The sequence below is a fragment of the Haemaphysalis longicornis genome, unplaced genomic scaffold, assembly GCF_048455015.1.
Source record: "Haemaphysalis longicornis isolate Haplotype H1 unplaced genomic scaffold, Haemaphysalis longicornis Haplotype H1 scaffold_6, whole genome shotgun sequence".
Classification (NCBI taxonomy): Eukaryota; Metazoa; Arthropoda; class Arachnida; order Ixodida; family Ixodidae; genus Haemaphysalis; species Haemaphysalis longicornis.
Window position 1 is genome coordinate 127061978 of NW_027526407.1, and position 25209 is coordinate 127087186.

General features: G+C 42.5%; 1 long non-coding RNA gene across 2 annotated transcripts; it reads right to left on the minus strand.

Moving 5' to 3' along the window:
- Window positions 1-6000: 6000 nt before the first annotated feature.
- LOC144141931 (uncharacterized) lies at window positions 6001-23653 on the minus strand. Of its 2 annotated transcripts, none has more exons than XR_013316756.1 (4): window positions 23526-23653; window positions 23177-23206; window positions 21399-21491; window positions 6001-6115 (listed from the first exon to the last, which is right to left on the minus strand). It is a non-coding gene; the product is annotated as an uncharacterized LOC144141931 (long non-coding RNA). The 2 variants fall into 2 exon arrangements; XR_013316757.1 differs by lacking the exon at window positions 6001-6115 and adding an exon at window positions 16092-16713.
- Window positions 23654-25209: the final 1556 nt, after the last annotated feature.

The following is a 25209-nucleotide window of genomic DNA, read 5'->3' on the forward strand; positions in this document are numbered from 1 at the left end:
GTACAGCGGCTGGAGCAGAATGGCAACTAGAGTGGATGGTTTTTCGAAGTAAAAACAGTTATGTCTTACCGATTGCAGCATCGAGAATCAACTCTTGCTGAGTTCAAAGAGGGAACTCTATTAATTCCGAAATAATTAGTCTGGACATTTTCACCCACTGATTTTGTAATATTGAATAACCATACATTCAACGCCAGTGTAGTGTTCTTTTCAATGCAGTTTCTTGTGTAAATAATTATTCATCTTCGTGCAGGTAACATTCAATTTTCACGTCTGACGCGCCGTATTTTGACTGTGCTTTTCAAGGCCAAAGTGAAACGTTTCATACGTGTTGAAGGTTTATTAGACGATCACCAATTTCAATCTAGTAGTGTTTGCAGCACGCTCGGTGATCCCTTCAGACCGTCGCTTAGGAGTATTTCTTCCATTCTCTTTTATCCTTGGATTATATGCTGCCGGTGGTGTTCATATTGTTATTATATACGTACTTTGGTGCGAGTTTTATCTTGCTCACTTTAGTGCCCCTCATCATTATCCAACACTATCTTATATTAAGACACATTGGAATGTCCCAAGTTACTCTTTATGCGTTCCTTTTGCATTAACTCAAATGTGAGAACACGTTCAAAATTAGGATAAAAAGAGGAAGGGGAATTGGTTCCTGTTCTAAAAGATGCGGTCAAAAACGAGGTCTGATCGTATAGTATGAGGTGCCCCGTCACAATAAAGCATTTTCATGGTACAGCACGCTAAGAGCATAGAGTTCGACCACAAAGAACGCATACGCGTCAATCGACGGTACCTAGGAAGCACTATCACAGAAGAAATAGAAGTATACAACCAAATAAACTTGACACAGACTACCAACAGCCCCTAATAATGTGAAGGCCGATCCAGAAACGTGGTCAGATGATTCCGGTAACGAATCTTTGATGTACATCTTGTTGCGTTCCGTCTCCGCCCTGAGTCATCGTTTAGTGCCTCTACTTTGTGTATTTTAAATACTGTTTGCCTGACATGTTCAATAGCTCACGAGTAAAATTTTGGAAAAGGTAAACTCTCAAAGGAATTGTCATTAAAACCATAAAATTATTAGTTCGTGCATGCCTGCGTCATCTGCGGATTTAAAATCACCACAATTTTGGGATTTTCGACGTACCTAATTACCCTTTGTGTAATGTTTTATATTCTGGAAAGGTTATTCTTTTGCTTCTGTAGGCTTTGGTCGTCATCGGAGAAAATTCTGATGATGACCAAATTCTGAATCGGCAATGAGCCCGTCACTTTTCTCTTTATACCTGGTAATTTCTGTTTGATAATGTAGAAGTTCCTTCCACGGCTCATGCAACCGAATAAAAAACTACTTAGGAATTCTTCAGAGTGATCACTTAAAATGTCTTTCGTGAGGAGTCCCGTTTAATAATTAATTTAAAATTTCAAGCTTGAAAACCATGCAGTTATATAAGTTGTGTGCCGATAAAGGGGTGTATGATGTTATGTTTGTTAAAAACAATCGCTTTGCGAAACCCATCACCCCAACCTCGAGATAAATTTACGAGTAGCACCTGAAGAGGTAACGTTACTCCTTCCACAGTACAGTTTTTCAGATGACGCAAATTTATGGGACCGCGGAACTTGGCTCCGCACGTTTTGCTTTGAGGGGCAGTTTGCTTTTCAGTGACTTCGACTTGAAATACAAAATGTGGTATTCTTCTAAAGCAGCAAAAAACAAGCATGCATAAAGATACATCAGGTGGTGCAAACGAAAAACGCAAATGTGGGGCCATCATGCTCTGACTTTTTTATCGCATTTTTTCAAAAGCCTCGTTAACCTCAACACCCAATTGCGGAGTACGTTAATACGAATGTTAAGAAAGTGGCAGCGGAATAACGGGAGGGAATGGGCAAGAGGCACGCACAACGTTTCTGTCAAAGATACGTCCAACCGCCGCACGTTTCACCCCTCCTGACCCAACTACCCGTTCGGTGTTTCTGACCTTCAGTAGAAAATAGTTATTGTAAAGGCAGAAGTTCGCATTTTGTTAATTAAACATCATATGACATTCTTGTTTGAGAAAAAGCATCGTTTGCTGCTTTATTGCGAAGGTCGTCAGTGATCAAGCTTGATGGCTTGGTTATTGATGGCACCTAATAGACTTTCTGTAGGTTTAAATGCCATAACTGCACCTTACGTGTCTACAGCGTTCTCGTGAACTTGAAAAACCGCAGAGAATACTTTTTCCACTTGGGGCTTCTGTTGCTTCCTCGCATGCCACACGATCACATCACACGTTACTCTCCTAGAGTTTTTAAGGCAACAGCTTGTGGGAAAAAATGCGGAAAATGCAAAAAAAACATGATGTTGGGCAATGTCAGTTTTGTATAGAAGATAAATTTCGGGAGGTTCTGCCATAGTATTTTTTGGACGTTAAAGAACAATTCCAATTTCAATGATCCGTTTTGGAGGTCACGAGTTCTCGATATTCAGTTTTTTACGCGCAGAGGTCACAAATACTACAATACATGGTTTGTGGCGAATATATTCACATATTTTTGAAACAATTCTTACGCCGCGGCTGGTGATAATTAACACAGATTATGGATGAAACTACAAACGCTGTGTTTAAGCAGGGGGAAACTCAAGTATCTGCTTCGAAAGTTTGCTAAGTACTTCAACAGATGTAACGATGGCTATAAACTTTTAATATTGGTGCATCATGATTGGCAACCAAAAACTTCCCCTAGACTCTATTCTTGCACTAAAGGAGTTGATTGAATATAATGTGAACTGATTGTGTACCTAATGCTCATAATAGCACTCCTTCGTAAAGCTTTTTTGACAACTTGCACGTTTAATTTTATGTGATTACTATAATGGCAGGGTATCGTAAAAAATAATCAGTTGGAAAAACCAGGATACAATGGCATAACTTTACACGATAACGGCTCGTTCTAATATTTGTATTTGAACTTTGCACCATGCTGCCAATATTGGTTCACCGATAATCATCTATTCTGTGACTGTGTAACTTTGGCCGTAAAATTTGTAGAATCAAGTCATCCTCATCATTATTATCATTTTCATCAGCCATTGAGGGTCACCCACAAGACATAGGCCTGCCCCACTTATTCCAAAAGCTACCATCCTGCGCGTGCTTTGTCCATTCTTTCTTTCCTTATCTCAGTTTTTTTTTCTTTCCAGCGATTTTATGCCCTTCCCCTTTTTTTGTATCCTCACCCACTTCACCCTCTCTCCAACCACTCTGTTACAATGCTGAAATACCAGCTGTAATTAGGTCTCAATACATGGTCATCCTAAGTCAATTTTTACAGACGATAGTCTTCCATGGGCTACTTACACGCCGATATTTCCTTCCGTCTGTCTCTCTTGGACTGAATTCAGCCACCCAGTCAGACTGAAATACAAGCTGCCCAAAAGGATAATATTCCCACAGCCGTCTAAATGCAAAACTTTTCCGTCTACACGTCTATGTCCGGTGTCAATTTGATATTCACACCTGTCAACATTGTTGAACAAGTACGGGACATTAGGCAAATTTAAGGCCGGAAATACATATAAGTGATATTCGCAGCGTTTTCATATTTAAAATCTGTGGGTGCTTGATTTTTGCGATAGCAAATAATACCAAATCAACTGCCGAAAACTGTCGCCTGCTGTTACTGCGCTATAAAAGATACTGGCAGCGTTTACGAATCAAACGAAAACAGCAACGAAAGATAGCACAAGAGAGATTCCACGTTCCGCCTGAAACGCCACTGGAGTAGGGCAACCTGGTTCTACAAACGTTGTAGTAGGGTGCCTCAACTCCTGCGTGTTTCCGCTCTGCGGCATCGAGACACACTACGCGGGGCGGCAGTAAAACTGGTAAAGTTAAATTTACTTGAGCAAACCTATAGGGCGTTATCTTGGGAGGAACGACACTGGAGAGGAATGTCATTAGAGCTGCGCGGAAAGTGATATCAGGCATTTGCTTGCGGGGCGCCAGTCGATTACCGTGTTTCATCGACATTTCCAACACATCAAGCATATCCGCAGCCCTTTTTGTGTTGGTTAGGGTGGTGCTGTCTCCTCTTATGTTTTTTTTATCCATGAAGCAGGTTTCCACATTATTAGCCCTATTTCTGTCATCCTTGTCTTCATGGCCTGTTCAGATTCCCTAAGTTTTCTTTCCAGTTCCTTGGTAATTAGTAAAGTTCTGTCCCTGACTGATCACTGGGAGCACGCATTGGTAGCTCAGTTTTTTTTTCAGTGACAGAATTAGCTTTTTTTTATTTTTTTGAAGTTCTTGGTGTGTGCACCCTATCACAAATCTGTGTTGCCACGGACTACTTCCTAATGTCTTGGAGAAGCACTTTTAATGGTTGAAAAGTTTGGTTATCGAACTTCAAAGGGCACCACAATGCGGTTAAGAAAAACCAAGGAACTGGGTACTTTCTCCACAAACGATACCCTGATGGCGAGTGGGGTCCCGGAAATCCCTTCCAGGATAACAGCGAGAGAGGCAATCTGTTCTTAGCGCCAAATACTCCGACGACCACAGGGCGTGTTTCTGTGCACTGGCACTGTAAATATCTCCCTTTGTCATGGTGTATTTCAGGTTATGTTTGGAAGGAGGAATCGACCATGACTCTTCTCTCGATATCTTTATTTGACAAGGTGTCTCAGGCGGGGCACTCCAAAAACACACGTTCATTTTGGCAAATGAAGAAATGGACGAAATACGTCGTGGTTCCACCATGCAACTTTGCAGACGGAGGAAAGTGAAATGAATGCCCTAAAAAGTGTATTGAGCCATGCGTGAAGCAGTAGAGGTCTCGTCTCGTAGCTGTGAATAAAACTGCTAGCGAATTTGTTCGGTTAGAAAATTTGACATTAGGAATTACGAATTCATATCAAACTTTGTTCACGTGTACCGTGTCCGGCATATATTTTACTTAAATATTACATACTCAAGAACCCTTTTGAAATCGTATGATTAAAAACTTACACCCGAGAGTAAAGGTTTATTTTATCATTTTGTGTAGACCATTTGGGTATTTAGGCTATCATCTTGCTCACTGTTCCTGCAACATTTTTCACGCATTCACGGAGGCAAAGCAGTGTCGTATTGCTCCAACTGCTGGCGGTAACTACAATATCTTTAGAGTAAGGGCACAATATTGTGAGAAAAATATTATTGAGTGGGCGTTTCTCCATTGCGACCTCGCTACATAAAAATTTAATGGACTTTCTTTTATTCTTAAGATAATATAGTGCCAAGATTTCGTATAAAACTACTTTTTGAAAAGTACTCCGTGTAACCACTCGCAAGATAGTGCTCAAAGCCAAAAAGATCAAGTGGCTTCACCAAAATACTTGTGTAATATTAGTGCTACACCGGCTCTCCATTATTACTTTCCCTTAAATATCTTTTTTGTCTGAAAGAGAAGTATAAGCCTAGGTATCAAAAGAGGATGATCATTCTTGAAAACAAGAACTACAACTTATTATACTACCAAAAAAACGGCATGGTGCCCACATGCATTATCATAATACAAAATAATAAAAAAATTGCGCCTTCGTAGTAGAATGACAGAGCTAAGACGCCAGTGCTCCTATAAATATTGGGTTATAGCGATTCAATGATTGGGCTACCCAAGTACGTGTTCATCGATCAGAGAATTGCTTGAAATAGTTTTGCCACTTTCAAACCATCAGCCTTTTCTGGGCCGGCTGCTTTAGGGACCTTCCACTTAAGACAAAGTTCAAATTTTTTTTCATTCCTGTGTGTGAATTTCTCGTCATTCTGCAAGCACGCACGTTTTAGTAAAAGTTTTTGCGAAGTACGAAATACACCATGCGGAGACGTAAGCTCCCAACAAAACTTCGCTTTGCGCCAGTGTTGTGTTGACCACAATGTAGGAAATTGTTTGGGAAGCGCAGACTTTCAAATTAGTAAAACAAAGCCATGAGCCTGAGTAGTATTGTTGAACAAAACAGCCGTTTATTTAGCACAACTGCACGCTGTTAATTCGGCGTTAGGTAAAGGCATCGATTCACGCCGTAGTTCTTGTTGCACCATAAATAGTCACAGCACTCCCACTGATAATTACACTGCAAAAAAACCACGTCAAGCACAAAAAATATACTCAACAAATACTCAACGTCAAGCATCAACTAGGAATACAAATATACATCTAGTTCAGAATAAAAATACCTTATAAAGGTGCGATGATTTGAGTTTCAGTATTTGTGGGCAAACTGCAAGTTTACACACTAGTTTTTCATTATTGATGATTGTTCTAGTATTTAGAAATAACACTAATCATCAGATGTAAAATATCTTGCTAAAACAGTATCATAAATTGCACTTGGGCTGCATGCTGAAAAGCACAGTGCATCACAGATAACAACACTGCGGAAAAACTCCAAATAAAAGTGGAGTTTGTTACACAAGGAATTGTGGGTAAAATAACCTAGTAACGGTGATCAACTTAAAGTCCTAGGTGATTTAGGGAGTGTCACGCAAGGTTGTACCTTTAAAACTTCCACTTACGCTGAGGGCAAGCTGTCGCAATTCAAAACAGAAAGATAAACCAATGTTTTGATATTTAAAGCTAAACCTCAACATATGAGGTTTGCGAGACGGTAAAAAATTTGGCGTATGGCCGATGATGCAATAAAGAGAAAATCTTCAGTGTGGAGGCTGTTTCGACTAACCAAAAATCCTCATTCGCACTACGTTACACTTTGTTTAAACTTTTGGCTGAAGCATTGCAATTGTAGCAACAACACAGTCGAAAGAACATCATAAATAAAACACGGCACTCAAAATGGTAACAGAACATTTTTCTCGCCATGTAGACAGGAAGGGCTTCATAAACAAACCAAAATACCCGCTAATATTGTTTACACACTATATTCACAGCTTCCTGGCCCTAAACGCATAGGCCAGAAATGACAACAACTTGACTGAAAATCGCGTCATTGTTCGACAACCGTACACAACAGGAATACTAGAATCACCACCTGAATCTCGGTAGAGACTTTAGGTTTACCAAAGTGCAACTGGGGAGTGTCCGGTCAGCCAGCGTGTTTACAGACGACCTTTGCATTGGAGGAAAACCAAAGCAGATGACGGTAGCGGGGTATGGGCGCGCTTTCCGCCGCACTCTGGGCTCACCTTGGGTGTAACGCCTCAAGTTTTAAAGCAAAGTGTTCTCTAAGCGATGTAGCCGACGTGATTGTAGTAGCTACTTTGCAGCGAACTCAAAGACGGCTCCAAGCCATTGTTTTTTTTTTGCTGGTGAAAGCGGCGCTACCGAACACAAACATACAATTTGAGGCTTTGGTACACCGGGGCAGCTAGGGTTGTCTATCGAACTGAGCATTACGCCAAAACGTAAGGGCGATGCACCGAAAGCTCACTAAAGACGGAGGCGGACCTGGTCCAGAGAAACCTCCCCACGTATTTTCCCCCCCGCATGAATTCTTCCGGAAACAATTTGTACATATGCAAGATGACGACAGCACACAATCTCAAATGTAGTCTTGCACTTCATTGCTCATCATGCGGCTGCGTGCCCGTCTGGATGGCTGCGCCATTTTGAAAAGGTACACAGATACGGACACGAGGGAGATACACGAAGCATTCGACATTGCGATAAAGAAATAAAAATTCGTCAGTAGGCCATCGGTTGCTTTAACACTAAAAGAGATAAATTACCTCAATGGGTGTTTAAGTATGACAAGATGTAATTACGTCTTCTCATGGTTGTGTACATTTTCTGGTTTTGTTGTAATGTATTTTGTGTGAGACAACCCTATTTATAAGCAAGCTGCAATAAATTACGCTCAGTTGTTTGTCAGCGCATATCTATGCCTTCTTTCTTGGTCCTCGTCTTTGGCGCTGTTTTGGAAGAACCGAAGTGATCTCCGCGAGTTCTATATTGAAATAAGAAAAAAGAAGTGAGCATCCATTTTTATGGGCTATTTGGAGAATAAAACGGTAGTTTGAAGTTGAACGGTCAGGAACAGAACTCCTGAAAAAGAGAAATGATAAATATTGCTCGCCCCCTCCCATAATTTTATAACGCCAGCAGCTGGCAGTAGCAATCCCAGTCTGAAAACCAACCTTGAGCTATGTATATGCTATAAATAACCAACCTTGAGCTTTTTACAAACATCCGTAGTGCAATTCAGAAGCACAAAGAATTCTCGTCAGTCATTCATGACTGCAACGCTGATAACGTTCTGCTAAACTAAGCATGCTTTTCGACTAAAATTCCTGATTATGAAAGTATTCACTGTGCGAAGGAATTTAAAATCCGTCACGAAAAGGTGGCGGTGTCTTGATTCCTTGCTCACACGAAATACAATCTCAATTTATACACATTGTGGGCCACCTTCAATTTGTGTGCGAACGGGTTACACTTCATAGGATGTGGTTGTGTGCGGGTGCTATCGCTCTCGTAATTCTCTTACACGATATTTAAATAAACTAAGCGTACGCTTCCAGAATTCCCGTTTTTTTCTTGGCTAGTTCAACTTTGTTTATGCTTGTTGGGGTTCCGTCCCTACGCTATCTGTTTCGAACTCGTCTCAGACGGCTCCATTGGTTACCATTAAAGATGAACTTATTTTAACCCAGATATTCGATCCGCGTCATTCGGTGCGCGTCAATCCAATTTCTGCTAATCTCTTAGATTTGACTGTAACCAAAATGTCTGGCCGGAGTCAACGAACATGCATACTGCACTTTATCTGCAACTTTAGGCTTCCCGTCATGACTCAAAAAGTGTTCTCAACAAACATCAGCATGGCTTTATGAAAGGTCACTCTTCTGAACCCAATGTCTACTGTTACAAATGACCTGTTTTCTGTTCAGCACCACGGGAGCATCTTTTACAAACGCCGCCTGCATTCACTGCATCATTTTTTACTATGAAAAAGCCTTTGATACCGTGTTGAACTGCCTCCTAATATAAAAATTAGGTAAACTTTATATAATTATCACATCCGGATATGGAATAAAAACGCCCTGCATATTGCAGCCAAGAACATTTCTAATAACAATTACAACTCACCTGCGTTCCCTGTACCTTCCGGTGTATCACTATGTTCTTTGTTGGGCCCCTTCATTTCTTAATATACCTTAGCGTTTTAGCGAACAACAACGCTTTTTCAAAGCGACTATGCGCAAACGATTGCGTAATTTACCGATGAATAACTAAAAATAATGACGGCTCAGCCTATCAGATAGTACAAAGCAGCGCTTCTTTTAAGTGGGAAGATTGGTTAATGACAATGAATGTGCATAAATTCAAAGATATGCGAATTGGACCAAAGGCAACAACAGCAAGCTTCAACTTACCTACAAAATCTTTGCAGTCTCTACGCTGTTAAAATTTACAAACGTTCTGGTCACATAACCATTAGGCTCTTGTGGCAAACGCATGTTGATCACGTAACCAGGAACGCAAATGGCGTGTTCGGGTTCTTGCGCCGTAACTTTTTCCTTGCGACTAATTTTTTAAAACTACTGTTATACGAATCCCTCGTCAGATCTAAAGTAGAATGTGCCTCTCCTATTTATTATCTCATTAATTTTTTTCTTTCTAACCCACTTGAATATGTTCGGAACCGTGCCGTCATTATTGTTGTGTGCAACTTCTCTTTAACCCCAAGTGTATATTCAATAAAAAGGAAGTACCTGACCTTTCAGTAACAAGAAAAACAGCCGGATTGTACCTTTCTTATCAAATCTATTCTACTTAAAGTGACGTCAAGCGCGACCTTTTTACTTATCCTTCATACGTTTCCTCACGCATTTACAACACATTCATGCTTGCAGTGCCATTCTGCCGCACCAGCGTGTGCTTCAACACCTTTGTATCAAAGCCACCGCCGGAATGCAACCAACTGCCCGCTTTTATCGAAAGCATCACATATCCTTTATCGTTCAAGGCAGCCATGTATTACCTCAACGTGTATTACCTCTTTTCTCACGAGAGCCCTCTATGCCCTGAAGGTATTGTAATAAGCAACAAAAAATAAATGAACGATAGACCATATGCACGGAATAAATTCGTAGCACCGTATAATTTGAAACAGTGTTTTTGAGCGTGAGCAGCACTAGTGGCGGCAAACTTATCAGTTCGAGGAGTCCCTCAAAAGTAAAACGTAGACAATGATGAGCTGGTCAGTCAGATAGCTGATTTGATAGGCGAAACCAGAGCCGCCGGAGACGTGGACGCGGGTCATCGGGTCCAAATCGGGAGGCTTGGAAGTCGAACTATGACGTTATATTTACAAATACTGCAAAATCGATTGAATTGTAAAGATATCCCGCAAATTGATTGGAAAGAACATCCTGATTGGAATCTCGGATGAACCACAGTGTTTTCCAAATGAACATCTTTGCCCAAAATCGAAGCTACTCCTAGCATAAGCTATAATCAAGAAAGACGAATGCTGATGACGATTTTTCTTGATTAGGAATGACGAGAGAGTTTCACGCAAACTGAAAGACACCGATAGGATTCGCATTCCGACTGACGCTGACATAACCAAAAATTGTTCAGCCCTGCTGAAATCTACCTGGCAACTAAAAACCCAATCACCATGCATAGCAAGAAACTCGCGTTTTCAGAACAACTACGATTTCTTTCCTGCGCAAAATGTGCAACCTCAGGCACTACTTTTACGAAAGTTCTCCATTGTGTAGAAAAGGTGAAGTTTTTGTACTCCTTAGTCATATAAATTTATTTTTTAACGACCTCATGTTTGCAGACACGTGCTATCAGATGATTGCGACATGCTAGTTCTTCAAGGTTATAAATACTACTTTATTTTCGAGCTAATTTACGCGGTGGCGGTGAACTGAGGCATGTTCGCCGCCGTATGCCTTGTGAAGGTAGCACACAATTGAAGTGTTGTACTTCTGATTTAAAAATACAGTAGTTGCAACACAAAAGCAAAATTTTTACCGTTATTTTTTGTCCTTCGTTACTCAACTAACGTGCGTTCTTGCGGTTTATGAGACAGTTACTTGACTACATAAGGCTAAAGCAATACAACGAACTTGACGCGGGCGACTCAAACATAAATTTGATATAAGACCACATTCTTCCACGGCATTTTACCATAAAAATTCGCGCATGCCGGTTCTAAACCCCACTGCCTCTGCCCAATGAAGTGACACAGACCAACAATTTCCTTGTTGATGTTTTCGCTATCAGGTCTCAAGACATGGTTCAAAAGTAGCGATCATGGCCCAACATTTTGTGCTAACACATATACGAAATCAACGCAGACTTGGAGATCTCCTCAGTTTAAATATAGGTCATTTTAAAAGGCTAAGATGAACGCCTTTCGGTTGCGTGTACTGGAGAAGAACTTCTCAACAATATAAAATAGGACCAGGGCAAAGTACTCATATGGAGAAATTTTTTATACATTCTTTCGGTTATATAAAACATTTTTTTTAAACAGTGAAGGGGGAAAAAAATTCGGAATCCTTTGAAATTGACCTATCAAACAAATGTGGTCCGTAAAAACGTAACTTTAAAAGCCGCGTTTTTACACGTGAGATTCCTTATAGCTGGCTGAATTCTAAAAATATAGCAACACAATTATTTCGGAATGAAGAAAGGCAAAGTCGATGTACCATGAACATTCCTTAGTGCACAATAAAGAACAAAACAGTACGAATATTGGCAAGATTGCTAATAAAATCTTGAAAAGGCTTCAAGTAAAAAATTCAAAGCTAGCAGAAGTAGCCCTAGCAGATTCTTTGATTGCGAAATTCGTCAACTCGAGTCTACCTCCGACAACATCAAATCGCTCTCAAAATTCATACCAGCCAATTAACGCCGTATTTCCTCCCCCAAAACTACTACGAAATTCTACCGCATGTTCATTGCGTTAAAAAGCAAACGGGCCACCGAAGTATATGGTCTTCAACTTTCTCTGGTGTAGCCTATGGTTGATGCTCGTGTTGCGCATCTTGCACATATTGTTAATATGATTTTGGAACCAAGCTGGTTTGTTTGTGCAATTACACGGATGAAGTACCGGTAATTTTAATGTGGTGAGAAAAATAATGTCAGCAGCTACACAGCAGTCTGTTTACCTCGGGTTTTTTTTTTCTAAATGTGAAGAAAACATTTTTAAGATCAAACACTTTTTAATAAAAAGACACCATGACAGAACGATGACATAACTTGTACTTGGTGTTATCGACTGAAACGGCGTTGCTACTATGAAAGAAATGCTAAAAAGAAATGCTCATAAAAGTGAGCTTACACTGGCGATCTTCGCAGCCTTCAGAAAGGCGTTGTATTTCTCAAGCCACGAATTGATGATGATGAAGATGGTTTGAGTTTATTGGCGAAAAGCCGACATGAGCAAAGAGCCCCCAATCCAAAGCTATTTGATAAGGAGGGAACACAAAATAAAATAAGTTAAATATATGAGCACGACTGGTGTAAATCGCCAGGGTGAAAAACAGGAGTCGTTAAAAGATAAATAAGGTGGTTGGTGTATAGAACCAGGGGTAAAACTATGGGTGGTATGAGACGAGTTGTAAGAAGTTAACTTCTGATAGGAACCTAATGGTGCGCTGAACACAAAACATAACATCGTCTCCGAAGAAGTATAACGGGTGTGGTGGAATATGTCGTGTGTGGAATAGTGGGAAGTGTTTGCATCGTGTAATGTCGAGTGCCTTACATTGTATGAGGATGTGGATCATAGATTGGGCATCTTTGAACCTGCTGCACAGAGGTCTTTGACATGTAGTGAGTAAGTGCGAATGCGTGTCATGTGTGTGCCCTATCCGTTTTCTAGCCAAGGCTCCATCAGTGTATCTATTGCGTGTGTCGGTGGTGTATGGTCCCAAGTATAGGTTGGTTTACGTGAAACTCTTCTGTTTGTTCACTCCAGTGTGTTTGCCAGGTTTTGCGAAGTTGTTGTCTGATGTGTGGTTTCACGTCGCTGTAGGGTAATGTGGTTATGTCTGCTGTATTCAAGAGTGTAGCAGCAGCAGCCATCCGATGCGCTGCTTCGTTAACAGCTATACCACAGTGGCCAAGGACAGAGCAGAGGACCAGTTGAAATTTTTGGACCTACACAGATAATAATACCATTGACAATGAGATTGACGACATGGTTTTTGGAAGACTTTGTAGACGACACTGCCCGCCCTGCACTGAGGGGATCTGTATATATAATAAAAAGTGGGGTGCGGCTTTGAAGTATATGAATAACAACAAGAAGTACACCATACGCCTCTGCCGTAACGATACTAGTACAACTATTAGGCGTTTTAGTGACAGTAAGGCCGGGTCCATGCACCGCGCACGACCCAGAGCTGGCAGTTCTAGAGGCGTCCGTAAAAAATTCAGAACATTGATACTTCTGCTGCAAATACAAGAAGTACGGCAGAATTGCACATATGGGGGCTCGGTTTTTATCTATATGTATAAAAGATGTGTCTCATGACAAAGGGGCGGATATGCCATGGTGCCGTAAAATCTGTTACAAAAGATTGGATGGCGTTTAAAAAGGAGACAGCAAGATCTGACCCTTCCTCTCTAAATCTGTAAGAGAAGGGCGCAGAGAACGATGGTCAATTTAAATTGAGTTCAGTCATGAATGTATCATAGAAAACAGAATTAAAAGGATAGTGAGCAAGGATGAAATTTTAACAGCATAAAAAAGATCTGTGTATGCTTGCTGACGTTGTAGGTTCCACTTGTAGCACTCTACATACAGAATTTCAACAGGACTAGACCGGAAGGCGCCAGACGCCAGGCGGAGCCCCAGATGGAGCACTGGGTACAGCATTTTGAGGGACGTTTTACTTGCTGACCCAAAAACATCACTACCCTAGTGTAATCAGGAACCTAAAAAGCTGGTGAAAACACGAAGAAGCCGTTTGTCAGCTCCAAAAGAAATGTGCGAGAGAACCTTCAGGATAGTCATGGTTTTTAAGCATTTCTGTTGTAGTGTTTTATGTGTGAGATGAATGTGAGCTTTTCGTCGAAGATAATACCTAAAAACTTGTGTTCCTTTTCGACAGGAATCGAGACACCATTGAGTTGAATGCCTGGATCTCGCCGGATGCCACGCCTTTTGGAACACAAAACACAGGTGCACTTCCCCGGATTAAGTATAAAAACATTTCTATCAGCCCAGCCGGCTAGCTTGTTAACACCAAGATGGACTTGGCGCTCACAGACAGACAAGTTACGGGATTTAAAAGACAGTTGAACGTCGTCTACAAAAAAAAACAACAGAAAATCAACGGTGGCAGTGCGTTCCTAAGAAAATTCATTTTCATAAAATAAGGGTGCAACTTAAACCTCTACCTTGTGGCCCTCCATTTTCCTGCACATAAACCGTTGAGACTGCAGTTCCAACTCACACACCGAAGGTTATTTCAGACAAGTAGCTGGCAAGTGTGTTCATCATGTTACCCGACATGTCGAAGGATTTTAGTTCGCTTAGGAAGCCTTACCGCCACGCGGTATTGTACGCTTTTTCCAGATCAAACAATACCGTCATACATATTGTTTATGGACGAAAGCAGCCTTTATGTAAGTTGATCATTAGTGGATTGCCCTGCCCTGAAGCCAGCCTGGCAGCTATCTAGAAGACCGTTGTACTCAACAAAGTACACGAGTCTCCTGTATATCATCTATTCGAGGAGCTTGCACAGGCCGCTTGTAAGGGCGATGGGCCAATAGCTACCGGGAGGGGAAGGGTCCTTTCCTTTCTTCAGGAAACCACTACTACGGCCTCCCTCCAAGAGCGAGGAACGTGCTCCGAAAGCGATTTGTTGTATAGATGTAGCACTGTTTCAAGAGTGTCTGGGTGTAGGTGTTGTATCATGGTGTATGTGATTGTTTGCACCAGGAGCTGAAAGCTTACATGTGCTCAGAGCAGCCTTCACCTCATGAATTGAAAAAGGAGAATTGCAAGAAGTGTGCGCCTTGTTTTCACGCCGGGACTTCTTTTCTACAGATGTTTTGTTTTTAATGAAAGTGTTTCTGTAGTGTGCTGAACTGGACACGTCTTCGAAGTGTAGTGCGAGTGTGTGAGGCTGATCTTTCAGTGTGTACCCTGTTGTACTAACCAGGGGCAGGCTATGTGTTTTTTGTCCTGTTAGTTTATGTATTCGTGTCCAGACTTTGTGTGTGTCTGTGTAAGAATTTATGGATGTCAAGAAGGTGTTCCATCTCTCTCGTTTTTCCTCACGGCGCACACGGTTTTCTAACGCCTTGGCCCGATTCAACAAAATAAGGTTAGCCGACTTGGGGTACTGACGAAGGATACCCCGTGCTTTGTTGTGGGCTTCTCGCGCCCGCCTACAGTCCTCAATCCAGCACGGCCTCCTCTGGTAGCACGGGGCAACAGAAGCGTGAGGAATAGACTTTTTGGCGGCGTCGAGGATGTGCACCGTGAGACGTTGGGTAGTATCTTCAACGTTCTGATGTCGTATGGATGTGTGGTGCAGTTTGGATGTCTCAGAATGTGTGTTCCAGTTCGCTTTTGCCTTATCGAACCTGTTTTGGGAAGATGGACTGCATGGGCCTTTACCTATGTAAGTTAGTGGGGTGGGTAAGTGGTTACTACCATTTGGGTCAGTGCCCACATCCCACTCGAGAAGAGAAAAGAGAACTGTGGAGCCAATAGACAAGTCAAGATGTGAGTGTGTGTTGTGTCCTATAATAACGTCTGTGGGCCTAAGTTTGATGAAGAGCCATGCTCCTGAAGATGTAAGGAATTTCTCTATCAGGCGACCTCGGGCATCTGTGCGAGGAGATCCTAAAGAGAGTTGTGCGCTATAAGGTCACCTGTTAAGATGTATGGTTCGGGCAGCTGGTCGACCAGCGCCTCGAAGTCAGAGATTGAAAGTGCATAATCAGGAGGAATGTAAACGAAGCATACCATTATCAACATATTAAAAGTTATTGTGCGTATTGCTTCAGCCTCAAGGACGGTGTTGAAAGCGATAGGGTGGCTTGCTAGAGATTTCCGGGCTATTATGGCTACACCACCCAAAGAGTGTGTGCAGCCCACCCTATCCTTTCTCAATACAATACAGCTATTTAAGAACTTTGATTGATTAGAATTTAAATTTGTTTCTTGGGCACACATTAAACTTGGTTGATTAGCATGCAGAATCTTATACACGTCATCAAGGTTATTCAGCAGGCCTCTTGTGTTCCATTGAACTATATTTTGTCTTCCTATTATGATGTGTTAAAGATACTGGAGTGTGACTGTTTATGTGAGGTCTTTCGGGGCTTGCACTCTTGGGAGAGGTTTTTTAATCTTCTCGGGATGTTTTGATAAAGGAACCTGCTCCTTCCGCTGCGAAGCAGACAGGAAAGGTCCCACATCAATGTCCTCATCAGATTTTGAAAGGGTGGCTGGCGGAGCAGACCCCTTGAACTTTGCAACCTTCCCGCTGCCCTTCGATGGAGTCGCGACGGCCGAGGGCGTCAGGAGCGCCCCGGGTGGCACAGCCGGTGCGGCGGGGGTGGGAAATAAAGTGGTTTCTTCCGTGTCAATGTCCTTCGGGCCCTCGGGTGTGCTTTGGGCTCATGGAGAGGAGAAAAGAGTGGTTGCAGTAGCATCCCCACCGGACGTGGATGCCATCACTGCCGCTGCTGGCTCAGCGAGCGGTGCGGAGTCGCGTTGGGCTGCAAGAGTCAAACCAAGGAGGGGGGGTGGGGTTTGTGGGACCAAGTCCGACTCACGGTACTGGGTCCCTGACAAAACTAGACGCCGCTCCGCCCCCCGGCGAGCTGCGTCGGCGTACCTGCCCAGATGGAAGGAGGCGAACCTTTTCCGCGCATTTGAGAAGGTGATGTTTTCAGTGGCCTTGATGTTTATAATTTTCTTTTCGAGTTGAAATTTTTCACATTTCTTGGAGTAGTCCGCGTGTAGACCGTGGCTGTTTCCGCAAATACGCTGTTGCGTGTTACACTTTTCAGACGGGTGGTCGTGCTGGGCGCATTTCGCGCACGTATTTTGGCGCGACAGGAGGCTGTGCCGTGCCCAAAACATTGGCACTTAAAACAGCGCCGCGTGTTCGGGATGTAAGACCGGACTGGACATCGCACCAAACCTGTATTGGTTAGGATGCACGAAACGTTAGGATGAGGTGCTTCTGTTGGTATGTGTTTATCGTCTATTTGTACAGGTATTCTTCTGACCGCTGTTACACCCTGGCCACGAAGGCCCTCCAGCAAGTCGGCTTCAGTTTCATTCAGTGGGTCATAGTCCGAGACCATGCCCTGAGAGCTGCTTATGCTGCGGTGGGGCGTGACTCGGATGGCCAGATCTGCGATGCTGGTTTGCACATGAAGCTTACTGGCCTGATCCTGGCTATGCACCTCGATAAGGATTTCACCGGTTCGATGTTTTTGGGCCTTGTACAATTCTCCAACGATAATCTCAAAAAATCTTGAAATAAGAAATACCGACTGTGAAGCAAGAGCTTTTGTTGGGTCTACCAATTCCATCATGATGAATCGAGGATAGTTGTTAGATTTCCGAGCAAAGAAACTTCGGTGCAGCCCCTTTTCGGGGGCGTATGACGTTCGGGGAAGGGGGGTTAAAGGGTTAAAAGGGCACCGGGTGCATTCTTCGTCAGCCTTACTCTGATAGCTGAAGTGGTCCCGGAGCTCCCATCCTGGTAAACAGACCGGGAGCCCGTCCGCCGGAGCCTGACCTCGGATCCAACGGGCACCGTTTGAGGTTTCTACAATTCACCTTAAACACACGTCGCCAGTTTTGGACCCAGCTTATGTATGGAGGCTCAGGGTCCGCGGTGTCGCCAACACCGTCACCAAGAATGCTCAATGTGTCCCGTGCGGGGTCAAGCCCAGGAATTACTCCAACACAGGCTAGCTTGCAACCCTGTGAAATATCGCCTGAGCTTTGAAAACATTTTGGTGCATTGGGATACAGGCTGTTATCTTCTTCGATATTTTCATCTGGGGGGCACCACGGATCCATTTTGGGGCAAATTCTGTTTTTTTACTGATTTGGCTAAAATTGATAAAAATACCTTTATTCGTTACGCGTTTGACACCATAATATTTGTATCTTCGAGAAGTACTAAATATAGTGGTTAAGCCTAGAAACGGCATGAGAAACTTTGGGATTGGTCTAAAACTAAAATTCTCAAAATAAACGCCCGCAAGGCAAAAGCCATTTCATTTCAAGCCAAAAACACACGCATGCACATTGATAACCAATTTAACCTTCGCGACACGCCTATTCAAGTCTGCAAAAACACAGAGTTCATAGAGCCGCCTTCTCATTTAATACGTGTTGAAAATTTCCCTCTGAATCATTGCCCAAATCTCATCAATCAGCATCGAATGCTTTATCACTCTGTCGTTGATTACAGGATTTAAAAGAGAGTTGAACGTCGTGTACATAGATTGAACAGGAAATCGACGGTGGCAGCGCCTTCCTAAGGGAATTCATTTTTCCAAAAAAAAGGGTGCAACTTAAAACTCCACCTTGCGGCACTCATTTTTCCCGCACATGAACCTTAGAGAGTGCAGTTCCATCCCGCACACGAAAAGTTCTTTGAGACAAGTAGCTGGCAAGTGTGTTCATAATGTTTCCCGACATGCCAAACGACTTCAGGTAGCTTAGGATGCCATACCGCCACGTGGTATCGTACGTTTTTTGCAGATCAAAGAATACCGTCATACAATATTGTTTGTGGAGGAAAGCATCCTTTATATAAGACTCGAGAACGACGAGTTTTATTGTTAGTGGACCAGCCTGCCAGGCCGCCCACGAGGAGATCGTTGTACTCAAATGCCACCAACAACATTTCGACAAGGTATGGACACAATGCCAGCCATTGAAAATGTCACACCTTTGTTAAATACGTTATCGATGCTCATATCGTTCCACGTATCTTCGATGAGCCCTTAACATATTTGAGTCAGTCGTAGAGGGCATTCTAAAATCAAGCCTAACGCACAAACCCAAAATGCGCCACTTTTCTTATAAGGTTATAATTTCAACCACATTGACAACGCCGACGGGATGCTGCCCGACCCGGAGAAAACCTTCAAAATTGAAAACTTTTTATTCCTAAATATAAACATGACACACGAAGATTTCTGAGACGGCGCGACTACCTGCGCCTCCTTTTAGCAAATTACTCAAGGGCCATCTACGTGGTTGACAAAATGCAGCGCACTTTTCAGCTGGGACTACGTGGAGCCAGAACCTTCCGTGAATAGCAACAACGCTGCAAAGCCAGTTTGTGGTCGGTCATTTCGACAAAAATGCCGATACAAAAAGCGCACAGTCACCATTGATGAACGCGTGTGTGCCAAAGCCATCAAAAAGTGGCCCAGAGTCTCTGCCTTAATGTTTGAAACGCCGATGCTTACAGCGAAGCTGATAGTTTTCCCTAATAAAAAAACTACTCTTTACCCAGCTATACAAATGCAGCATATTCTTCTTTTATTACGCCTGTGTGAGCGCACAGCGTCGCTGGCGCTCACGCAGGGCGCCTTCTTTGGGAATGCAGGCGACTTTAGCAATTTTAGGAACATTCGAGACGCCACCATAAAGGGCATTCATATATATGCGTGCCCTGTCTAGTCGGCTGTCCCCTTCTCATCCGCTCCTAGAATCTGCCCACATGCGCTCTGCTCCCGCACACGCTCTCCCCTTTGCGCTGCAGTGTGCCTGGAGTTTGCTCTCCCCCGCGCTACACGATGCTCTCTCCACATCACTACGCCACGTTACCATTCCTTTTTTCATGAAATATTCAACCAAATGCCACTTCGCTATTAAAAATATAGCAGCCGTGAGGAACTATTCGTATACAGAAGCCGTAACCTGACCCAAGGCAGAAAATCGCGTCAGATTCCTCCAAAGAGCCGTGGCTATTATAACACTTGTTACCCATATTTCGGTCGTATGTTTATATTAGACAATACGGTTTAAGCAACTCTTCATTTTGTATAATGGCTTGCGAAAATGAAGAACCATTCTGGCCGTATTGAGCGTTGGATGTGCCCCTGTGTGTACTCGATGTTGGCTTCATCTACAAATCTAGCAGGAAATATCTGGAGGCATGACTGTGTCTTCCGCCTTTCGTCGATTCACCACACCAGGACTTTCATGAAGATGGCGCGCTCTCAGGGTGAGTGAACTGCAATCCTAGCAACCCGCTGACATCATATTACACGTAATGATCGACTTAGAAGGCATACGTGATTTCGCCTTTCCAAGGGCCTTCATCCATTTCGCAATTCCTCTACAACAAAGCGTCGGCTCTCAGACGAGAAGAAATTATTTTCTTGTTATGGCCCAGTGATTTTTGTGTTAAAATTTGAGATCGTGTCATCCCTCCACCCATAATCGAGCAAGCAACACTTCTTCTTACACCAAATATCTTTCAGAGCAACCAGAGCTGCTCCAAACATAACCAATGTGAACTGCCGCCGAATAAACACGTTACTGATGGTGTTATACCCGTCTGGTAAAGCTGTTACCCTGAGGCAGTTGCCACCAAAGTGTCCGTCAGTCCGTCGACATATTTTGTACACGTCTGTTTCCCTCAAGTATGGTTTGTCAGATCTTTTTAAGTGGGAATGCACTTCTTAAACAACCCTGAACCTGCGTCCACCGGCGATGTCCGCGCACGTGGATATGGGCGCGCGCAGCCTGGCCGCTGACATGGCACGTACCCACGTGGGGGATTGGCCAGGAATCTCCTCGTCTTCCTTGGCAACGGAGGGAGATGGGCGCGCGCTGCCTGGCCGCTGACATGGCACATACCCACGTGGGGGATTGGCCAAGAATCGGGCGTGAGAAGGGCTAATGCACCTGCTTAAAGGAGTACTGACACGAACTTTCAAAGCTGAGATACGCTCTAGCAATCAAGTACAACGACAACACAAATAGGTGTCTGTGAATAAATGCATCTTTCTTTCTTTGCAGTTGTGTGTGTGTGTGTGTGTGTGTGTGTGTGATCTCTCTTTCGCGAACATTACCGAACCGCGCAAATTCGAATCGTGCATTCGCACTTTCACAATCTTCCCCTCGGAGAAATGCGGGGAATTTTTCCGCCAACACGCTACAATTTACAACGTGGTTTTCTCAATAATAACACCTAATAATGAATGAATCAAAGTACACTAAATACAATAATGGGATTTGTTTTGCACCTTCCCTATTGCTCACTTTATTTGCACACATGAAACTAGGTTTTCTGAACCAAATATGGTGTGTGCCATTAGGGAATAATCTTTGCTGAATTAACTTAGAAAACAAAAGGACAACAAACGCGTCTAGAAACTTTCCACTGCGCTACAATAAAGGTAAACATAATACTCACTCTCTCCCTATACTTTTTGCAAACTCCGTCTGCTTCGCCGCGGATGTCGTTCAGAGCAAAAATAAAGATCACGGCCAGCAGCAACCTGAAAATCTGTTCAAAATTGCGGTTTCTTTAGTGTATCCTGAAAAACATACTGATTTTGACTCGCTCTGGTGATACTAAAGTAAATAGAAACATTAAAGTCCAACTTTCCGTAAGTCCTTATCAAAATCTTTCCAAGCTCCTCTCGTTTTTCTTTCTTACGAACGCACTTGGCCTTGCTGATAACTTGCTGTTACAGTAAACAAAAGTGGTACAGAAACACAGGCAGATCAGTCAGGCCTTTTAATGAAAAGAGATGACTCTGCGCTAAAACAGTATAACCTCCCATGCGGCGTTGTCTTCCTAACAGTTGTAAAACAAATATAACCCCCGCACTTCCTTTGCTTCCGTCACGCTTCGGAAAATATAAGCGCCTGCAATGTGATTTCCAAATGACCTTGTTTAGCAATCGCAGTGGTAGTGCTTTTTTTATACACTTCTAAGTGTTTCATTACTAATGTTTTAACGTTGTGGAAGCACAGGACTGCGCCCTTCGAATTTTTCGAGACCTATTTTGAGTACGTTGGGATGAATCCGCTGAATATCACAAAACCCCTCGTTAAAATCACAAACCTTTCTCCTTTTTCAATATAAAAATATTTTAAGCACTTTTTGTCTTATAACTACAGTAGCAACAAGTGAACATTACTGCCGTCCAGCTTTAAGACTGTCCCAAACATTTTTTACCAAACCAAGCATTTTTCGATATACTGGGGGTTCAAATAATTTACATTTAATAACTCTTCGACATCTAGAAAATTATATCCAGTTTAGCAGCGTAATGTTAAGCCATAGGGTATAAAATTTTGTTTTGATGGGTCAGAACTTCAGAGAAATCGTTTTGCAAATGTTCAAATTTCAGGTTTTTCGATCATTTTTGAAACTTGTTTTCCTTGCTAAAAGATATTTCACTGGAGAACAAATGGTCGTTGCTAGGCGTAGAAGTTCAGCCCGCTCCTAATGTAATGGAATATTGCCTATGCTTGTGGCAATCATTTTAGACCAAGGGAAACAACGGAAAGGCAGCTTTCTTCGTAGGGGACGGTAACTTTATATTAGTTGTTCTTGTATTGTGAACGGAGCTGCATAAGACTCTAACATACTAACGGTAATATTAGCGTAGAATGCTGCATTTGGACGTGCATTTTCCGTGCATTTATTGCGCAATTTGCCGGATTGTTCATTTTGTGTTTAAGGCAATTGTAGTTTACAACGTCAATTTTCGTTGTCTTACACAAACGTAATCATAGAAAGTTTGTGTGTCTTTATACCGCTCGTTCTTTTTCTTTTATGGCCCAATAAGTATAACTAGTAGTTTTAAATTACCACCGCTGCTTTGAACAATTTATTACGCAAAATATGCAATCGAATGCTGATGCTTTCTTTTATTCCGAGTCGTATTGAAACGAGTGGCTTTGGAGAAGAAGTAATGACAAGCTAGGTGTACTTAACCTATATCACTGAGCAATAACTGGAGATATCAGAACGGATTGTGTGCGAAAGAGGTGCGTATCCTAACAACTCTATCACATTGCATTTGCGCAAAAAAATGGTAAGTCATATTTCCGAGTGCATTTCCAGAAAAAAAAAGTACTGCAAATATTTCTGATTTTTAACTAGTTCGGGATTATCAAAAACGTTTATTACAGTTTTTAAGGGTAAAGGCAAGAACACAATATTCTGGCCATACGTACGTAATAGAGACTCATTTTGTTCAGTCAGAGCTGAAAGTGAAATATTTGTTATTGTACATGCTGTACTGTTGTTTTCGTAATTTGTACTTTAATGAAGGCAATGAAACGTGTATTACATTGTTTATATTACCTAACCTACGCACGCCAAGTCACATTTCCCCTAAATGTTAAAAACAATAACACTCGCAACATACTATTTCCTCTTAAAATTTCGAACCAACACAAAAAATTCTCTTGCTAACTGTAGCTTGAAAAAAGTCCTACTGGTATAAAAATTTTATAAAAAGTAGGGCATACTTTTCAACTCAGAATAAAAAGATTTTTATTATTCCAAAGATTTAATGATTACCTGTAAAGTTACCTGTTTCTTCAATTACTCCGTGCGAATATAGTCACCACCACGACGGTAGAAGTCCTACAGCAGAGTCAACGTGGCCACTGATCGTAATATAGGAATCGCTGGCAATATGTAAAGAAATACAGCAATTGTACTGTTCCACGATCGTCATTCAAATGAGGCTCGAGAACAGCTGGAGCGTGTCAGATTTGATGCTCCCCTAAGGGTATTGTGGGTTAAAGATTTTTTGTGATTTGGTTTTTCAAGATTCTTCTGAAAGCCACGTGTCGTGTGTGGAGCAAATTTTTTCAACGCGTGCACTAAAAGGTGCAAGTTTTCTAAGAAAGCGTAAACAAAAACATTATGCTAAATTATGAAAACAGGAACGCTGAAAAGGGCAATGTTAAAACTCTTCTGTACCCAGTACAAGAAAGAAAATGATCTGCAAGCGTACATCTTCCAGATGTTGGACGCAAAACTTCACGAGTTGCGTGAATTGTACACGTGTTTGTCACAGTTAGTTGCGTATAGAGTTTTCCTGAAACTAATAATGCTCGTTTGTGTTACACTTGGGCGGCGTGAGATATGCTTCCCGCGTTGCCAGAATTTTTCGGAAACATAATGCTTATAAGGTAAATCAAAACATTCCTAATGACTAGTTCAGCAAGAAAACTAACTTTAGTGTCAGTGTGCGTGTGACAGGGGAAAAGCGTCTTCTAGACAACCTGCCTTCGAAGCGTTCAGGACGGACTAGAGACGGGGTTCCAGGCACACCGATGCAACCGGAGAGGAAATGAGGAGCCGAAGATTGCAAAATAAACGCTTAGCAAAATGTTTTTATACTGAAAACTCGCAATACCCGGCGTAAAGATCGAGCCGTAGCACAGAACTCTAGAACACTGATCCATTGACGTACAATTGGACTGCCAGACAAAGAGCCCCAATCCGAAAATGGACGAAACCCTTGACGTAGGCATGGCTGAACAAGCGCGTATGCTTCCATTCAAGGAGGAGTTATATCACTATAACAGCAAAACCTTTACAAAATTCTGTTCAATCTCCATGCTATCTTGAAATGCCCGGGAAGTTACAAGTTTCTTGCCTCTACCAGTTGGTGTAGGTAGCAGTGGTTTTACGTTTCACGTTGCCCAACAGGATTTTTTTAAGTTCTCGAATACATATTTAACATACATCAATCACCTATATAAGTGTCCTAAATTCTGCAAACACTCCAGTAAAGGCATTCAGCGCCCAATTTCACAAAAACCTTGTTATTCGCGTCGGGTTGACAGAAATTACTATGCTATCCAAAATAGACAGAAATATGATCTGACGGGATGTGAACCCGGCTTTTCAAAGCAGCAAGTCAGTTTCACAAGTTTACACGCTTCCAGCGGTTCGACAAATGTTGTTGTAGCTGCAGCGATTTTGTCTGTGGCTCATCCCCACTGGAAAGAATTGCCTGGAATCAGCATCTTTGAAGGGCTGATGTGCCGGCGTATAAAAATGTACGGCAGGCTAGCACTACGGGCGTGACGATTGGGCAAACAGTGAGGTGGCGGCCCCACCTAGAAATCCTTGGTTTAGCTAAGGGTGTGCTTGGTTATGCGGCCATTCTTGATTAAGAAAAGTGTATGATTGGTTACGCTTGGAGACTCCGCGAAGGTTCCAGCTTCAATACGTTTCGGTACTCAGC